This window comes from Callithrix jacchus, chromosome 20 (assembly GCF_049354715.1).
Source record: "Callithrix jacchus isolate 240 chromosome 20, calJac240_pri, whole genome shotgun sequence".
Lineage (NCBI taxonomy): Eukaryota > Metazoa > Chordata > Mammalia > Primates > Cebidae > Callithrix > Callithrix jacchus.
In genome coordinates, this window is record NC_133521.1 from 11110030 (window position 1) to 11127507 (window position 17478).

At 41.5% G+C, this 17478-nt stretch overlaps 1 protein-coding gene across 17 annotated transcripts in view; it reads left to right on the top strand.

The window, feature by feature from the left end:
- The window catches only part of CHD9 (chromodomain helicase DNA binding protein 9), a 286203-nt gene that overhangs the window by 71165 nt on the left and 197560 nt on the right, over positions 1-17478 (top strand). For 9 of the 17 annotated variants that reach the window (XR_013530432.1, XR_013530433.1, XR_013530430.1 and 6 more), the window contains exon 1: positions 1436-1494. The exons of 6 other annotated variants lie outside the window; for them this stretch is intronic. The gene's annotated coding sequence lies outside the window, so the exon portion shown is untranslated. Of the gene's footprint in view, positions 1-1435; positions 1735-17478 lie in introns of those variants that run through there. 2 more of the 17 variants (XM_078358116.1, XM_078358109.1) reach the window with 1 other exon arrangement.

Genomic DNA, 17478 nt, shown 5'->3' on the forward strand with positions numbered 1-17478 from the left:
AGCTGAGACTACAGGCTGCGCCACCATGCCCAGCTAATTTTTGTATTTTTAGTAGAGACGGGGTTTCACCATGTTGACCAGGCCGGTCTCCATCTCTTGACCTCGTGATCCATCCGTCTAGACCTCCCAAAGTGCTGGGATTGATTATAGGCGTGAGCCACCGCGCCAGGCTCATTTAATTCATTTGTCTAGCCCACGTTTTGGTATGGATTTTAAATTTTTAATTAGGTTGAAAGTCATCTAAGGGCCTGAAAGGAGACCCTTAGAATTTTAGAGCTGGAAGACTTTTAGAAAACTTGTGCAGCCTCTTCCTTTTACAGAAGGCAAAACCAAGGCCCTGGGACACGCCAGGATTTGATGTAGGTCACTCAGTTAATTCGTGATGGATCCAGAGGGAACTCAGGTGTCCCAACACCTTCTTAAGCCGGCTGTTTTCCAGTACGCCCCCTGCTCCAAAACCAGTATCACCCTCCTTCAGGGCTCTGTCTCCTTTTTTTAATTCCTGCGTTTATTTTTCTCTCCCTTCCTAACTCTGCAATTGAGAACCGGAGTCTGGGCCTCGGGAAGACTGGGTTGCCGCCCCAGCCTAGGTGCGCGCTCTCCTCTGGCTCGGGGCGTGGGGCTGGGTCTCCGCGGCGGGCGCCGGGCACTGCTGGTGCTTTCATCTGGGCTCAATCGCTGCATCATCGCCGTACGCTCCGTGCTCCCGATTCCACAGCACGGGCGCGTGACCCCCGGGTCTCCGCCTGAAAGGAGAACGTGGGGCTAAATCCACGGCTCCTTAAGGACGTCTTTGGAAACCCTCGCCCTTCCTCGGCGCACCCGTGCTGCCCTAGAGATGCCCTGTGTATGAGTGACCTCGGCGTCGACCCCGCCACTAGTCAGCTCCCGATTGGGGCGTGCCCTGCCGGGGCCTGACGTGGCCGCGGGACCGCCAGGCGGGCGGCGCGAGGGCGCGGCCTGACGTGGCGGCCGCGGCGGGGCTGCCGGGGGAGCCCGGGCCACTGCACTGCATCGCGCTCCGGCCAGGGGGCGCCCGGCCCCAAGCCTTCCCCGCCCCGAGGCCGTCCAGGGCTCCGGGAGTAACCGCGCCGGCGATTGGGTCGGCGGTGCTGCGGGGCCATGTTGGAGCGCGGCAGCGACCCCGCCTCTCACTGTCCTCCGCCCTGGGTTTGGCCCCGCCGGGAGGGAAGGGGAGAGGCGAGAGGAATCCTCCCTTTCGGGCAGCCCAACGCAGCTGGAGCGGCGGCGGGAGCGGCGGCGGTCACGGCCACCCCTCCGCGTCCGGGCCAATCAGCGGCGCGGGCACAAATATGCAAATGGCGCGCCGGTGCTGCCGGAGTGCCGCTCGCAGGGGCTGGTGGGGTCGCGCTGGGGGAGTGAACTGGGCCAATCAGGCGGGTGCGTGGCGGCGCGGGGGAGGCGGTGCCCCTTCACTCCTCCCTCTGCTCCCTCCTGGCCCCGCGCTGACAGGGGGGCCTGGCCGCGCAGCCGGTAAGTGCCGCCGCCGCCCGTCGCTGCCACCCTCCGCTTCGGGCGTGGGGAGGAAGCCTGGGGGCACCGCGGGGCAGCGGCCGCTGCTCAACTGGTGGGGAGATGCGGGGGCGGGTCGTGTCAGCCGGGTGGTCGCCTGAGGCCGCCCCCGCCCGGCCAGGCGCGCGTGTCAGTCTCGGTCGAGGCGGGGGCGGCGGGGGCGTCTCAGTCATGGCGAAGCGCGAGAGTCAGCGAGCGGCGGTGAGTACGTGCAGCCGCCGCCGCCGCCGCTCGGCCGGGGGTTGGGGGTCGGGGCAGGCCCGGCCGCGCCGCCGCCTCCGCCGCCGCCTGAGGTGAGGGGCCCGGGTCCGGGGCTGGGCGGGCGGGCGTGCCGGGATACTGGGGAGGGGGTGCTGCCCCCACGTGCGGCCCTGCCCGCCCGCGGCCCGCCCCGCGCCTGTCATGGCTGCGGGCTGCTGCCCCCGCCCCCCCGGTCCGCAGCCCCTGAGGTTGGGACCCGGCCGCCGCGCCTGTTGCGTCCGGTGGAGGTGAGGGCCGGGCAGGCAGGGCGTAGGGGAGGCGGGCCCCTCTTCCCTGCCCCGCGCGAGGTCGGGGCCTCCCCCTGGGCTGGGTTCCCTCCCGAGGGTCGGGCTGCCCTCCATCCTGCAGCCTCTTCCCCCGCCCGTGCAGTCTCGCCTCCGTGACTCATGACAGGGCGTCCCGCGCGGGCACCTGGTGTCCCGGAGCTCGGAACGCCTCCGGCGCTTTCCCAGGCCTTGCCTCTTGGCTCCGACCGCAGTGCCTTCCATGCGATCCTTCACCCCAAGGGCCTCTCCTCTTCTGCAGCGTGGCCCAGACCCCACCAGCCCCCGTGTGTGCGGCCGCGGTCGCTTTCTGGGTGTCTAGGTGCGGGACGTGCGGGGTGGCTGCAGGGCTCTCTGCGTGGACATCCAGCCCCAAACCAACCACGACTCGGAAAGCCCTGGTGTCTCACTGGCTGTCACAGCCGCCAGCTCAGACTGCTTTCTGTTTGTTCTTAATTTTGTGTTTTTTTAATGGTGGTTTGTGGGGGGGAGGGTTGCTTTGCTTTTTTTTTTTTTTTTTTTTTTTAAGAAAAATAAAACTTTTCAGAACAAAGTAGACGAGAATTTTTTTATTTTTTATTGTCATGTTAACAGTGCCACAGTTACTTTCCTGGAAGCCTGGGATTGGACGCTATTGTGACATTCATGTGAAATATTCATACCTACCTCATAATTCCCCTGTATTAAATAAAGTTTATCTTCATTAATAAAATTACTAAAACAGTTTAGTTTCTCAATTTTGCATGCTACTTTTCACCTTTTCCTTTTCTCTAGTTCTTAAAGACTCCAGTTCTACTTAACTAGCCATGATCTTAAATGAAAAGAAGGCTTGTGTAATGTTACTTGCTCGCTAGACTCTAGATGACTGTACAAGTAGTTTTAAAAGAACCGCTAGGTCTGCAAACACTTGAATGTACAAAAGCTGAACTTAAGGGAGGATTCTCCATTGCAAAGGGAGAAGTTTGTTGTTTTTTTGCAATGCAAAAGGATGATCATAGTTTTCTTTTTTTGAGTTTACAGAACGTTAGCTTAGAGCTGCGTTTTGGTAACATCAGGCCGCACCGAGCCTTAGTTCGATATTTCCTAAGTATTTGTTAAATAAAAGACATCTGTTGCTGGTAGCAAGATCAATCTATGTTGTGTATCTTCAAGACTCCTTTTCTTCCTTTTTTTTTTTTGGTTGAGACGGAATCTCGCTCTGTCGCCACAACTGGAGTGCAGTGGCATGCTCTCGGCTCACTGCAAACTCTGCATCCCACGTTCAAGCAACTCTCCAGCCTCAGCCTCCCCAGTAGCTGAGATTATAGGCACACGCCTCTATGCCTGGCCATTTCTTCTGTTGCTTTAAACATTCACGTTACATAGTAATAGTTTACCACAAAGTATTGGCTCATCTCTGCCCTTGGAGAGTTTCCTATAAATTACCATATAATGTAGACGTGAAATGCATTTGGAAAAGTGATTGCCTCCCAGTTTTGGTTAAGGGTAACTCTCATTCCTGAACAGTTTCGGGTAAGTATGTACAGTGTTGTAGTTAAAAACAGCAACAACAAAAAACCCTTGTGATTGACCAGAAGATGATATCCTAATGGCATAAGAAATAAGATAAAAGCAATGCTAGTCAAAAATAGTACTAGTTAGGTGTGTGAGCAGGCTGCTTTAATGGAGGACTGCTGTAATAGGAGGCTGAGACAGGAGGATCACTTGAGCCAGGAGTTCAAGTCCAGCCTGGGCAATGAAGTAAGACTGCATCCCGTCTCTATCAAGAAAAAAAATCGTGATTCGTTTATAACCAGTGAAATTGTCTTGGATAGAGTGCTGGCTAGAGAGAATCAGGACCTTGTTACTAAACTGTGTAGATAATATTCAAGTTTCTTGACTTCTGTGAGCCTTAGTCTTCTGTATAAAACTTCGTTTCCTCCAGTTTTACGATTTTAGGATTCTAAGTACCCGATGAGGTCTGTCCCCTGAAATGAAAAGACTATTAGTGGATGGGCAGATATGAATATAGATAGAAAATAATGTCCATTGAAAAAGCCTATGGCAAGGTAAGATTAAGGAAACCATAGAATTTTCAACTTGGAAGTATCTTTAGGAACTTTTAACTCCAAACTCCTTCTCTAATGCAACCGAATGCCTTCTACAAAACACTGTGCTACACCTTCCTGATTTACCTCTGGAAACAAGATAGAGCTGAAGGAGGGGTTCAATATATGAATTTAAGAGGCAAGAACTGAAGAGGTAGGAATACAGATTTTAAATTAAAATCTGTTGAATCTGCTATCAATAGTAAAATAAAAATAAAATTTTGGTACATGTGAAAAGTAGGTTTTCTAAAGATGTGTTTTGGTGTTTTGTTTACTGATGGAAATGTCAGAAGAAAAAGCTTACCACCTGTATATAGCAGAGGAGCAAAATGAAATCCTAGAGGGTCTATAAAGAAAAGCTACTGGGGAAATTTCATCAGGTAATGAGTGGATAAAAAACATAGATAAGAATATGAAACTTGAGGCAGTTGGTCAGAGTGAAAACTAATGGAAGCATGTTATAAGTGCTTGGAAAACTTTAGAAGCCAAAGATTGGGGTCAGAAGCGATATATTGATACTGATGACAGAGTTATTTTAACCTTTTAAATTCTTTGAAATTGTCAACATGGGATATAGATTTCTTACATAAGATTTAGCTTTTTTTATACTTATTTATGTTATAAATTTAAGCTGCCACATTCCAGTTTTAAAACTTTTCTCTAGCACTTTGTGCCTCTGTTTACATCCTTATTTGGGCTTCATTCCTTACTTTTCCACCTCTTGGAATTTTACCAGTCTATGAATACTCAGGTCAAGTTCCACCTTGTGAATAAAACCGTATCTTGTCCTTGTAGCCCTTAGGGATTTCTCCTTCCCATGAGATCTTAGTATTACTATTTGTTGCACTTATTTGACATACCATGTACAACTTCCTGAAATTTCCTCTGCTGTATTGTCTTCAAGCTTTCAGAAACACTTTTTGCTCCTTTCTTCTTTTAGAAACAGTTGGAAAGCTGATCAAGTGACAATGGGAGACAAAGAGAAGGGGAAACCACTTTGAACTGTAATTTATTCTTTGGACTGGAAGTCATTCATATCCATTTATTCATTATATATTACGAAGTGCTCCCTTAATTTATGACCTATGTATTACATGCATAATAAGTGATCCCTACCTTCATGGAACCTACCATCTAACAGTGGAAACAGATAAAGAACAAGTAAACAAATGTAAAATTTTAACTTCAGTCAATTCAGTGAAAGAAAAGAACAGAGTGCTATGGTGGATAAAGTGAGGAGAATTTAATGTATGCTCAGAGAAGGCCTCCCTCAGTTGGTGATACTAAGTGGAAACAATAAGAAGACAGGTCAGGAGAGGAAGGAGTTTCCTGAAAGAGAAAAATATGTTTGAAGGCTATGACACAGTAAAGAACTTAATATGTGAAAGAAATGAAAAGTTCAGGGTGACAAGAAAAAAAACAAAAAAAAAGAAAAAGGAAGTTCAGGGTGGCAGAAGCATAAGGCAGAAAACCATATGAGCTGAAATGAGAGATAGAGATCAGATTATACAGGGCCTTGTAGGACATATTAAAGACTTACGGGTTTTACTAAAGACATTGCAGTCATTGGAGATTTTGAAGTAGAAAAGTGATGCGCTTTAAAAGTGCTACTTTCAGAATGGATTGGAGAAAGGCAAGGGTGAAGGTAAAGATATTGTAATATTACAGTAGTCCAGGAAAAACATGATGGTAACTAGATTATACATGTATTTTGGAGAGGAGATGGTAAGTTGTGAAGGAGGAACAGCTGGCAGATTCATGATGGATGGGTGTTCGAAGTGAAGTGTCAAAAATTATTTCCTGGCTCCTGGCTTGAGGAACTAGATAGATGGTGGTGTGTGATTTACTGAGATGAAGAAGATGAGGGAAATGAAAGATTTGGCAAGAAATCAAGTTTCCAGCACCATCCCTGGACAAGTGCTTCAGAAGAAGAACTCTGCCTTTATATGAATGATAAGCACCTTAGAATAAGTATAGCTTGAAGTGTGATACCTTACAATGACATACTCGTAGTGTGTTATTTGAGAGGAAGAAACAAGCTTCATACTTATATTAGAAAAACTGGTGAAATGATATTTTTTAATAATGCACTTCAGGTTTTGAAAGTTTATTTGAATATTTTCAGAATATAGATTATATTAAATATGAAAGTTTGAGAGAAAATATATTAAATGAGTATGTATAGTATTGGGTGATGGTGCAGAATACAAAGGTTTTATAATCTCGATATTCTCAGGAAAGTAGCATTCTTTTCCGTTAATTGCTTGTAAGGGAGCTTGATATTAAATTTATAATTTTTAATGAGGCTTCTCATTTAATGGTGCTTATAAGTAGAAGTTCTAGTTCAGTCATGACTATTATTTATTAAATAGCTGTCAGATACTGATGTTTATGTTATAATTTGGCATTATGAAATTAACCAAGCAAATATTAAGCTTGGTTTTTGTGTGGCTTTTACTGTATTTCACAACATTTTAAAACTAGTAATTATTTTTGATTTTTTATTTTTTCAAAGATGGGGTTTTACAATGATGGCCAGGCTGGTCTTGAACTCCTGACCTCAGGTGATCCACCCACCTCAGCCTCCCAAAGTGCTAGGATTACAGGCGCGAACCACCGCGCCCGGCAAAACTAGTAATTTTAAACATTGTTATTGCTATAGAGGGACATAGTTTTAAACCAGAAAAAAGATCATCTTTCTTGTCTAGTGGTCATTTCATATTAGTTTACCTACTAATCAGTAGCAGTATAAAGAATATTAAATTTTAATCTATTGGAAATCATTGACTATGATTCTGAAAGATAACTGCCAATATAGCTTGTTCTTTTGTAAGAGGAAGGAAAATTATTTTTTGATTCTGTCTTTGCAATGTTAATCTTTAAAATGGCAATCAAATAGTCACTAAAATTTTCTTCCATTTAAGGAACTGAGTACCTTTACCTAAAAAAAACAAAATCTAGGAATTTAAGATTACAGACTTGGTTTACTTAGTCTATTTTACAGTTGAAGCAGTGGAGGTACAGAGAAACTGAATTGCCTGAGATTTGTAATATTAGGGAATGCTTTATTTCATGGGTTTCATAATTTTGTGAATTCACTACATACTCCAATATATGAACACACTAATTCTGCTTTCGTGAATGTTTCTTGAAATCAGTAGTATGCAGAGTTTACTGCAGTCATTTCAGGTACCACTCTGTGTTTGTTTGCCAATTTTTTTTTTAGTGACATATAGTGTAAATGTTAATTTATAAATATTTACATATTTATTCTTTGTCTTGTTCCAGTTAGGTGTTTAAAAACTGTTTTGTTATAACAGATATGCAGAAAAGTATATAAATTATGTATATACGTCTATGATTTATTGCAAAGTAAACACATCTATGAAACTACCACCTAGGTCAACAAATAGAATATTATTGAGAGCTTTCTTTATATTCTTCCCTAGTTATCATTTTCTTTCTACCTTTCTGGGATGACCATTATCTTGATGTCTAAAACCGTAGATCAGCTCTGCCTATTTTTGAACTTTATTAAGGTGAATTATGTAAATATGTGTTCTTCCAGTAATGTTATTTTTGTGAGGCTAATCTGTGTGTGTGTGTGTGTGTGTGTGTGTGTGTGTGTGTTTAATTTTTCATTTGTTTGTTTATTTGTTTTTGAGATGGAGTCTTGCTCTGTTGCTAGACTGGATTGCAGTGGCACAATCTTGGCTGCTCACTACAACCTCTGCCTCCCAGGTTCAAGCGATTCTCCTGCCTCAGCCTCCTGAGTAGCTGGGATTACAGGCCCATGCTGCCACACCCAGCTAATTTTTGTATTTTTGGTAGAGATGGGGTTTCACCATGTTGGCCAAGATGGTCTTGATCTCTTTACCTCATGATCTGCCCGCCTCAGCCTCCCAAAGTGCTGGGATTACAGGCGTGAGCCACCACACCTGGCCTAATTCTGTGTTTTTCTATATGGGAAGAGTTCATTCATTCTCATTGCTGTTGATTCTTTTTTTTTTTTTTTTTTTTGCTTTCTTATTTACTTTTTTAGTTTTTTTTTTTGCTGTTGATTCTAATGTATGATGGATGTTTTTAGTTTTCCTCTATTATGAGTAATACTGATATGAACATTCCTACACCTGTCTTTTGGTGCACATATTCACACGTTTCTGTCAATATGTTTCTGGAAGAGGAAAAACTGGTCACGGAAATATGTATGTTCAACTTTAGCAGTAATGCCTTATGGTTTTTCAAATTTGTTGTTCCAATTTCTGCTCCTTTTAGCAGTGTATGAGAGTGCCAGTTACTTCACATTCAGTTATGTGGTTTGATTAAAATACAGCTATATTTGAAAAATTTTGTGCTCTTTTTTAATCTCTAAAGATGAGTATTTGATGATGAATAGCTATTTCTGCCTAAATGAGATACAGTACAAAGGAATATGAGATGACAAATGTAAATTAAACGTTTTTAGTTCAAAAATGAGTACCCATGTTGTGCCTGTTGGATTACAGCAGATTCTAACAGAACACAGTATTATGTTCTTGAAGATAAATGGCAAGACACACTGTCTTTTCTTGATTCTTAGAAAAGTTTAGTTTTTAAAATAGAATGCACAGTATACCACTTTAGGGAGAATGGTATGTGAAGAATGATAAAATACATATCTAAACCTTAAATCTTATTCAATGATATAGAATAAAAGAAAACTTTTATCAAAGTGAACTTGATAGCTATTAGGTGGAATGCACAAAATACTTTGAAATAAGTTCTTGGGGAAGGAGTGGGGAAAAGTATGACAAAGATCTGTTACTATTTTGAGATTCATAGAAAAGTTCCCTGGGCTGCCAACAGGGGATATACATTGCAAGTAGAGACTTAAGCTATTACTTTTTTTTTTCCCTAGAGATGGGGTCTTGCTGTGTTGCCCAGGCTGGGGTGCAGTGGCTATTCACAGGCAGGATCCCACTACTAATCAGTGGGAGTTTTGACCTGCTCCGTTTCCGACCTGGACTGCTTCACCCTCCTTAGGCAACCTGGTGTTCCTCCACTTCCGGGAGGTCACCATATTGATGCCGAATTTAGTGTGGACACCCGATAGGCATAGCGCATTGCAGCCCAGAACTCCTGGGCCCAAGTGAACCTCCCACCTCAGTCTCCCGAGTAGCTGGGACTACAGGCACATGCCACCGCGACTGGCAGCTATTACTTTTTTAGTATACCTTAGGTTGAAGACTTCAAGAAGGGCACTAAGAAGCTAAATGATCTTAAGGTAGTGGGAAATTGGGTTTTAATCTTTATACCATTAGTAAGAAAATTTCAAAGAAACAATTTATAGTATTCTAAGAAAAGCGGATTTGAATTTCTCAAAAGATTTGAGTGAAATCACATTCGGAGGATATCGTAGTGAAGAAGATGTGTCAAGTATGATTGAATTTGAAATGCTAGTAAGTGGATTTGGTAGACATGAAATTGCTACATAGAAACTTACATCTAGTATTAAGCTGCTTTAAATGAATCAGGAAGGAAAGCCATAGGAAAGAAAATTCAGGGTTTGATTTCATAGAAGCTAATTTCTAGGAGATGAAGAGGTTAATTGAACTGAGTTCAGAAGATTCTTAAAGCACTCAAAGCCTAAGTGGTATGTAATAAATGGGGACACAGACAATTAAAAGCTTCATATAGAAGATAGCATTTGTGTTTAGCTTCTGTTGTCACTTTGGTTAGTGATGATAACTTTGTAGTGGTCAAAGATGGATTGAGAGAGCATTTTGATTAGGAGGTTGATAGTTACCTTCGAAAATGCAGATTTGTGGGGACAAACTAGAGAGTACAAGAGGTTAACAGGTAAATAGGTATTTAGAAAATGGAGGCAATAGATCACTTATTTTCAAGATTTGGCATTGAATGGAAGGATAGAAATAGGATGGTTTTGTTTTTACATTTTTGTTAAGGTAGGGAAGATTGGTCTGCTGATGCTCAAAGTTAGAAGAGAAGCAGGCAATTGCAAAGGGGCAGTTAAAGATCCTAGAGAGGTGGGATGTGGGTGGGTATAAGTCTTTTCAAAAGGTAGATGAAACAGTTTTTTGAGGTAAAGGATTTCTCTTTGGAAAAGAGCCATCTTTTCTTCTCTAAGAATAGCTAGAAAAAAAAAAGAGATAGATATAGTGCTTGCTTCTGAAAAGATGGTTATTTAGTGAATTTCAGCTGGAAAACCTCAGAGAACAAATTGTCCTTATGGAAGAATGGGGAAGTTAGGACTGAAGGCTTGAGGAGATATAACATAAAGTAACTTCAGTGAGATAGCCTAGTACCATAGAGGAATATATTTTAAAATTTCTAAGTCAAAGGAAGGGCCACACTGAAGGTAAAGTGTATAAATTAATATTAACCTTATATTAATAAGGTGCTAGTAATATAAATACTACAAATATCAAATATAAATATTCAGAAAATGTTAATTTAATTGAACCGAGGACTGGAGATAAAATTACAGTGGTGATAATACAGTATGGTAGGTTGAATGAATGAAAAAAGTCATAGGAGTGTTGAAGGTAATTAAGTAAATAATCTTCAATGCTGAAGAGAACAGCATTGGAGATTATTTAAGGCAAAATAATCTGAGGCGGTCAGGAGAAGCCTATGGGTCATGGGAAAGTTTAAATGACTGCTCTTGGGAAGGCAGAAAAGAGGTGCTGGATGTAACTGGCATGAGAGGGGAAGCTACATTTAGTTAAGCTCTTACTACTGTGTTTTGAGTCTTTCAAAATCCTGTGACAACTCTGCAAAGTAGGTGGTAATGATAATCAACCTGAGTCTCAGTGTTCAACCTTTGTATTTAAAGACTTTGAAAATAATGTATTTAGCCGATGCAGTGGCTCACACCTGTAATCCCAGCACTTTGGGAGGCTGAGGTGGGTGGATCACTTGACCCCAGGGGTTCCACACCAGCCTGGGCAACATGGCAAAACCACTGTTTTACAAAAAAATACAAAAATTAGCCAAATGTGGTGGTGCGTACCTGTAGTTCTAGCTACTTGTGAGGCTGAGGTGGGAGGATCACTTGAGCCCATGAGGTTGCAGTGAACTGAGATTGACCACTGCACTCCAGCCTGGGCAACCTCAAGAACCTGTCTCAAAAAAGAAAAAAGAAAAGAATTCTGCATTTAAGTCAATTTTCTACTTTTAATATTAATTGAAATTTAGCATTAGAATAAATAATTAGACCAGGTGTGGTGGCTCACGCCTGTAATCCAGGCACTTTGGGAGGCTGAGGCAGGCTGATCACTTGAGGTCAGGAGTTCCGGACCAGCCTGGCCAACATGGCAAAACCCCATCTCTACTAAAAATACAAAAAATTAGCCGGGTGTCATGGCACACACCTGTAATTCCAGCTACTTGGGTGGCTGAGGCAGGAGAATCACTGGAACCCACGAGGTGGAGGTTACAGTGAGCTGAGATCATGCCACTGCACTCCAGCCTGGGTGACAGAGCACAGCTCTGTCTCAAAAAATGAAAAAGGAAATATTTAGACTTGATTTTGTTTGGGTGTAATGTTCAGGACCAATTCAGTTGAACAATTTGACCTGACCCAGTGGCAACTGGGAAATTTGTCATCTGTTTTCAGTATCAGCCTCAATCAGTTACCCTCAATCAGTTTTTAGTTACCCTCAATCAGTTACCCTTAATCAGTTTTTATCATGATTAGAGATGAGATTCTCTTTGTCTGAGACAGAGTCTCGCTTATTGCCTGTGCTGGAGTGCAGTAATACCAATCATAGCTCACTTCATCCTCAACCTCCTGAGGTCAAACGATCCTTTTACCTCAGCCTCCCAAGAGCTGGGACCACAGGCACATGCCAACACACCTTGCTAATATTTTTTTAAATGTTTCGGAAAGACTGGGTCTTGCTATGTTGCCCAGGCTGGTCTTGAACTCCTAGGCTGAAGTAATTCTCCAGCCTTGGAATCCCAAAGTGGAGATTAGGTTTTTATGAGTTTTCCTTTCTGTGACATGCAAAGCAAGACTAAATTAAGTGGGAATGCCAACAAAGTAAATAATTGAATTTAGTAAATGGCAATCTGCAGAGGGAGATGAGTAAGCATTAGATAAGTGCCATTTAGCTTTGTCCTTTTCAGTTATTTTAAACCAAAGATTTGTTTGTTTTTTTAAAAATCCTATATAAAAGCTCAATTTGTAAAATAAAAGCAAAATATTCAGGATGAGATATTATTGGGAGGAAATGGGAAGGAAGGCCTAAGCCGTCTCTTCCTTTGGGTGGTTAAAGATTACCCAGTCCTCCAAGAAGCCCAATTTGAAAACACAGAGTGTTTACACAGTGCTTTGTGTATACTATTTTACAATAATTTTTTGAGATCAGTGCTGTTATAATCCCCATTTACAGTTGAAGAAACTGAGCTTCAAAATGATTAAGTAACTTGCCTAGGATTACGTAGCTGGTAAGTGATGAAGCCAGGATTCCAGCCTTGCCATTCTGTTTCCAGAGCCTGTAAAACTACTATATAGGATCCCTTGTAGAATTCCTTTTTGATGAAAGTAGGGTTCTTTCAGTGAGGGATACATGGGAATTAAAGTTTAAATTGGATTACTGAGGCTTTAAAAAAATTGTAAAACTATCCATAACAAAATCATTTTAACTCTTTTTAAATGTACAGTTCAGTGGGGGGGCATTCTTAAAAGTCATAAAAATGATATGTAGTTGCTTAAAAGAATGCTTTTGAATCTTAGCTTTTAGCATAATGTAAGGATTAAGGAGTTTAATTATTTTTTTATGTCATGGCATTATTGAATTCCTGACAGCTTATGATTATTAACTGTGTGACAGGAATTAAATTAGTAGATATTAAGGATACAAAGATGAGTAAGAACCAGCCTCTGCACTCATCTTCTTTATTGGGGAAAACAGACATGTAGACCAAGAATGATAAAATAGCATGTAAAATATGGAATACAAAAAAATGACTGTATAGCAGCTTGAAGTGTTTGAGTGTGTAAAGGCTTCCCAAAGATGGTACCTCAGTTTAATAATGAAGACATTACTTTGTTAAGAGGAAGGCTAGTGGAAGGGGTGATGTTGCATGCATGGAGAACATATTAATGGAAGTGTAAGAAAGTTTCTTGAATTCCGGCAACATTTCAATATAGCGGAAACATAGATTGCCTATGAGAGAAGCAAATAAGAGTGGAAGGGCATGGGTAACTTTAGGAAAGGAATAAAATAGCAAGTATATATTTAAATTTAAAGATAAAATTAGGTATCATAAAATATATTGTTGGTTAGTATAAAATTTTTATAAAATTTTAAATGAAAATCTATTCAATACAATTAGATCTAATAGGCTTGGATCTTGATAATGGTTCAGCAAGTCGACAATTGACCTTTCTATGTTTTTAGTTCTAAAGGTCAATGAGAGGGAAATAAATAATTTTTGAATACTTACTATGTTTTAGGACTTTGAATATATATGGTTTTTCCTTTTTGAGATGGAGTTTCATTGTGTCACCCAGGCTGATCTCAAACTTGTGAGGTCGAGAGATCTGCCTGCCTTGCCTTCCCAGAGTGCTAGGATTACAGGCGTGAGCCACTGCGCCTAGCCTGAATATTTTCTTTCTGAACTTTGCAACCTTTGTAAACCCTGTGACATAGATGGTCCAATGAGGAAATAGACTGAGGTTAGTTTGTTTTTTGTAGAGATGGGACTGTTGTTCAGGCTGATCTCAAACTTCTGGCCTCAAGCAATTCTCCCACCTCAGCCTCTCAAAGAGCTGGGATTACAGGCATGAGCCACTGTGCCCAGCTTAGACTGAGAGGTTTTAAGAACCACTCAAGGTTACAGTTAGAATTTGAACTCACACCTAAGCTCCTTTAGCTATGCCATGACTAGCTCATCTTTGCCAGATGTTTGTCTAATTGATTGGTGAATCTAATTTATTTTCTAATTAAACAGTCAAATATTGTCTTAGTCCATTTTGTGTTGCTATAACAGAATACCACAGACTGGTTAATTTATAGAGAAAAGAAATTTATTACAGTTTTGGAGGCTGGGAAGTCCAAGGCCAAGAGGCCTACATCTGGTATAAGAACCCTACAGACATTCACAAGAAGGCCCTCTGATGCAAGGCCTTCTTACTGCATCATCCATAGTAGAAGGCAGAGGGGCAAGAGAGCAAGATGTGATTGCACTTGATTTTTTTTTTTTTTTTTTTTGTAACAAGCCCACTCTCTTGATAATTACCCTATTCCTGAGATAACAACATTAATCCATTCATGAGAGCAGAGGCCTCATGACCTAATCACCTCTTAGGCCCCACCTTGAAACACTGCTGCTTTAAGGACTAGTTTCCAACACTGGAACTTTAGGGGACATTTTAAACTATAGCAGATGTATAGATAATGCAGTTAAGTTATCAGAAACATGTTACAGATACATAGAGCAGAGTTACCGATGGGGTTTAATAGAGTAGTATACACATGGAATACATGGCATTAGAACCCCTTATGTGGACTTTTATAATGATTTTGTATGTTTTACATTAATAGAACACCTAGGGATTTGCTAATTAGCTACTGAAAATAATTTAGAAGGATACACTTCTGGATAAATATTACAAGTTAGATTATCTTTCTTTTAGCTTCTAATTTTTGCTAGGACTCATGTTGTTTTATGTAAAGATCTTATTATCCTGAAAAATAAAAGAATGAGGGCAGTGATACTCCACAATTAATATAATGACCTTTTTCAGCATTTAAAAACATTTTTTAAAATTCTTGCTCATGATCCAAACTTTTTTTGTTTCTTTTTAAAAGAGATTTTAGGCGTAGAACATTATGGATGATCTCCTGAAGTGGGAGAAAAAATATCTTTTTTAAATTAAAATTTAAATTAAATCTCAGGTAAGTTTTTCTTTTTAGATTTAGAGCTTTTATTTTTATTTTAGAGCTTACTGCTTCACAGCTTCTTTCATTTATTTTGTAGTCAGGATGAAGCTTCTTCCCATTGAAGCTTATATCTGTTTTGATTAGTGTAGTGGTGGTATTTTAACGATTTTCTTGGAAGTCTATGAAGTTTTTTTTTTTTTTTAAGAAAACAAAATAACCCAAAGTAAAAGGTATAAGATACCTTTACAAGCATCCAGTTAAAACTTATAATTGATGAGGAAACTGAGGGTCAGAGTTGAGTATGTTGTTACATATTCAGTTAGTACCAGAGATTAGAATTTGGTCCCTGATAAGAAAACAATAATTCTAATAAGTTTTTTTTTTTTTTTTTTGGTCAATCAATGAGAGCATGTAACATTGCTTGAACTCATGGCCTCGCCTCCTCCAGCACCAGGACAACTGGCCGGAGCCACTGTGGCCCCCATAAGTTTTAATTTATATTTTGGGGTAATAAAATTTATCTCTTGGAACATTTTGTCCTACTTTAAAAATGTCTGTTGTATCCTGGGCAACAGAGTGAGACCTTGTCTACTGTATATATCTATATATATTATATGGAGTCTCACTCTTGCCCAGGCTGGAGTGCGGTGGCATGATCTCAGCTCACCACAACCTCCACCTCCCAGGTTCAAGCGATTCTCCTGCCTTAGCTTCCCAAGTAGCTGGGACTACAGGTGTGCACCATCATGCCCGGCTAAAGCAATTCTCCTACCTTAGCTTCCCAAGTAGCTGGGACTACAGGTGTGCACCATCATGCCTGGCTAATTTTTATATTTTTAGTAGTAGAGATGGGGTTTCACTATGTTGGCCAAGCTGGTCTTGAACTCCTGACCTCATCATCTGCCTGCCTTAACCTCCCAAAGTGCTGGGATTATGGGCATGAGCCACCACGCCCAGCCAACAAAATATTTTTTTAAATTAGCAAGGCATGATGGCACACGCCTGTAGTCTTAGCTACTGGGAGGTTCACTTGAGTTCAGGAAGTCGAGGCTGCAGTGAGCTATGATCATGCCACTGTACTCCAGCCTGGGCAACAAAGCGAGATATTGTCTCAAAAAGTCTGTTTAGGCTTTTAAGTCATGACCAAGTCAATTAAGAAAAGATGCATTAGATGCCCATATAAAAGAATTACTTTCAGAATACTTTGGTTAGAAGTTTGCTAAGCAGGCCAGGCACAGTGGCTCACACCGGTAATCCCAGCACTTTAGGAGGCTGAGGCCGTGAATCACTTGAGGTCAGGAGTTCGAGACCAGCCTGGCCAACGTGGCAAAACCCTGTCTCTACTAAAATACAAAATTAGCTGAGCATGGTGGCGGGCACCTGTAATTCCAGCTACTTAGGAGACCGAGTGAGACAGGAGAATCGCTTGAACCCAAGAGGCAGAGGTTGCATTGAGGCAAGATTGAACCATTGCACTCCAGCCTGGGCCACAAGAGTGAAACTCCATCTAAGAAAAAATTGGGTCACAGTTTGGGATTTGCTCTTCAGACATCTTGTACTCTTACCTCTTTTAAAATAGTTAAGTATGCTACCAGCGCCTAGAATCTATAGCAGAGCGTGTTTCATCTTCATGAAAAAACAATCAAACATGGACTATAATATACATATAAAGAAGTATTAGCCTATAAAGGAAAGATATTCTGACACATGTTACAGCATGGAAGAACCTTGAGGACCTTATGCTAAGTGAAATGGGCCAGTCACGAAAAAACAAATCCTGTATGATTGTACTCATAAGAATTGTCTAGAGTTGTCATATTCATTGAAATGACAGTAGATGGTGATTGCCAGGAGGAAGGGTTAAGAGAAATGGTGAGTAATAGGTGTAGAGTTAAAATTTTATAAGATTAAAAAGTTCTAGAGATTGGTGAACAACAATGAGAATATACTTAACACTACTGAACTGTATTCTTAAAAATGGTTAGGATGGGCTGAGTGCAGTAGCTCATACCTGTAATCCCAGCACATCAGGAGGCTGAGGCAGGGGGATCACTTGAGGCCAGGAGAGACCAGCCTGGCCAACATGGTGAAATCCCATTCTACTAAAAATACAAAAATTAGTCAGATGTGCTGACACATGCCTGTAATCCCAGCTACTTGGGAGGCTGAGGCACGAGAATCTCTTAAGCCTGGGAGGCAGAGGTTACAGTGAGGTGAGATTGTACCACTGCACTCCAGCCTGGGGGGAAGTGAGACTGTGTCCAAAAAAAAAAAAAGTTAGGATGGTCACCTTTGCTATGTGTATTTTACCACATTATAAAAGGTTTTTCTATGGGCCGTAAACTTAGTGTCCAAATAACCACTGTTGCTATTTTTTTTTTAAGTTTCACAAAAAATTTTTTAAAACCCAGTTTCTGCCTTATATAGCATTCCCTCTCCCCC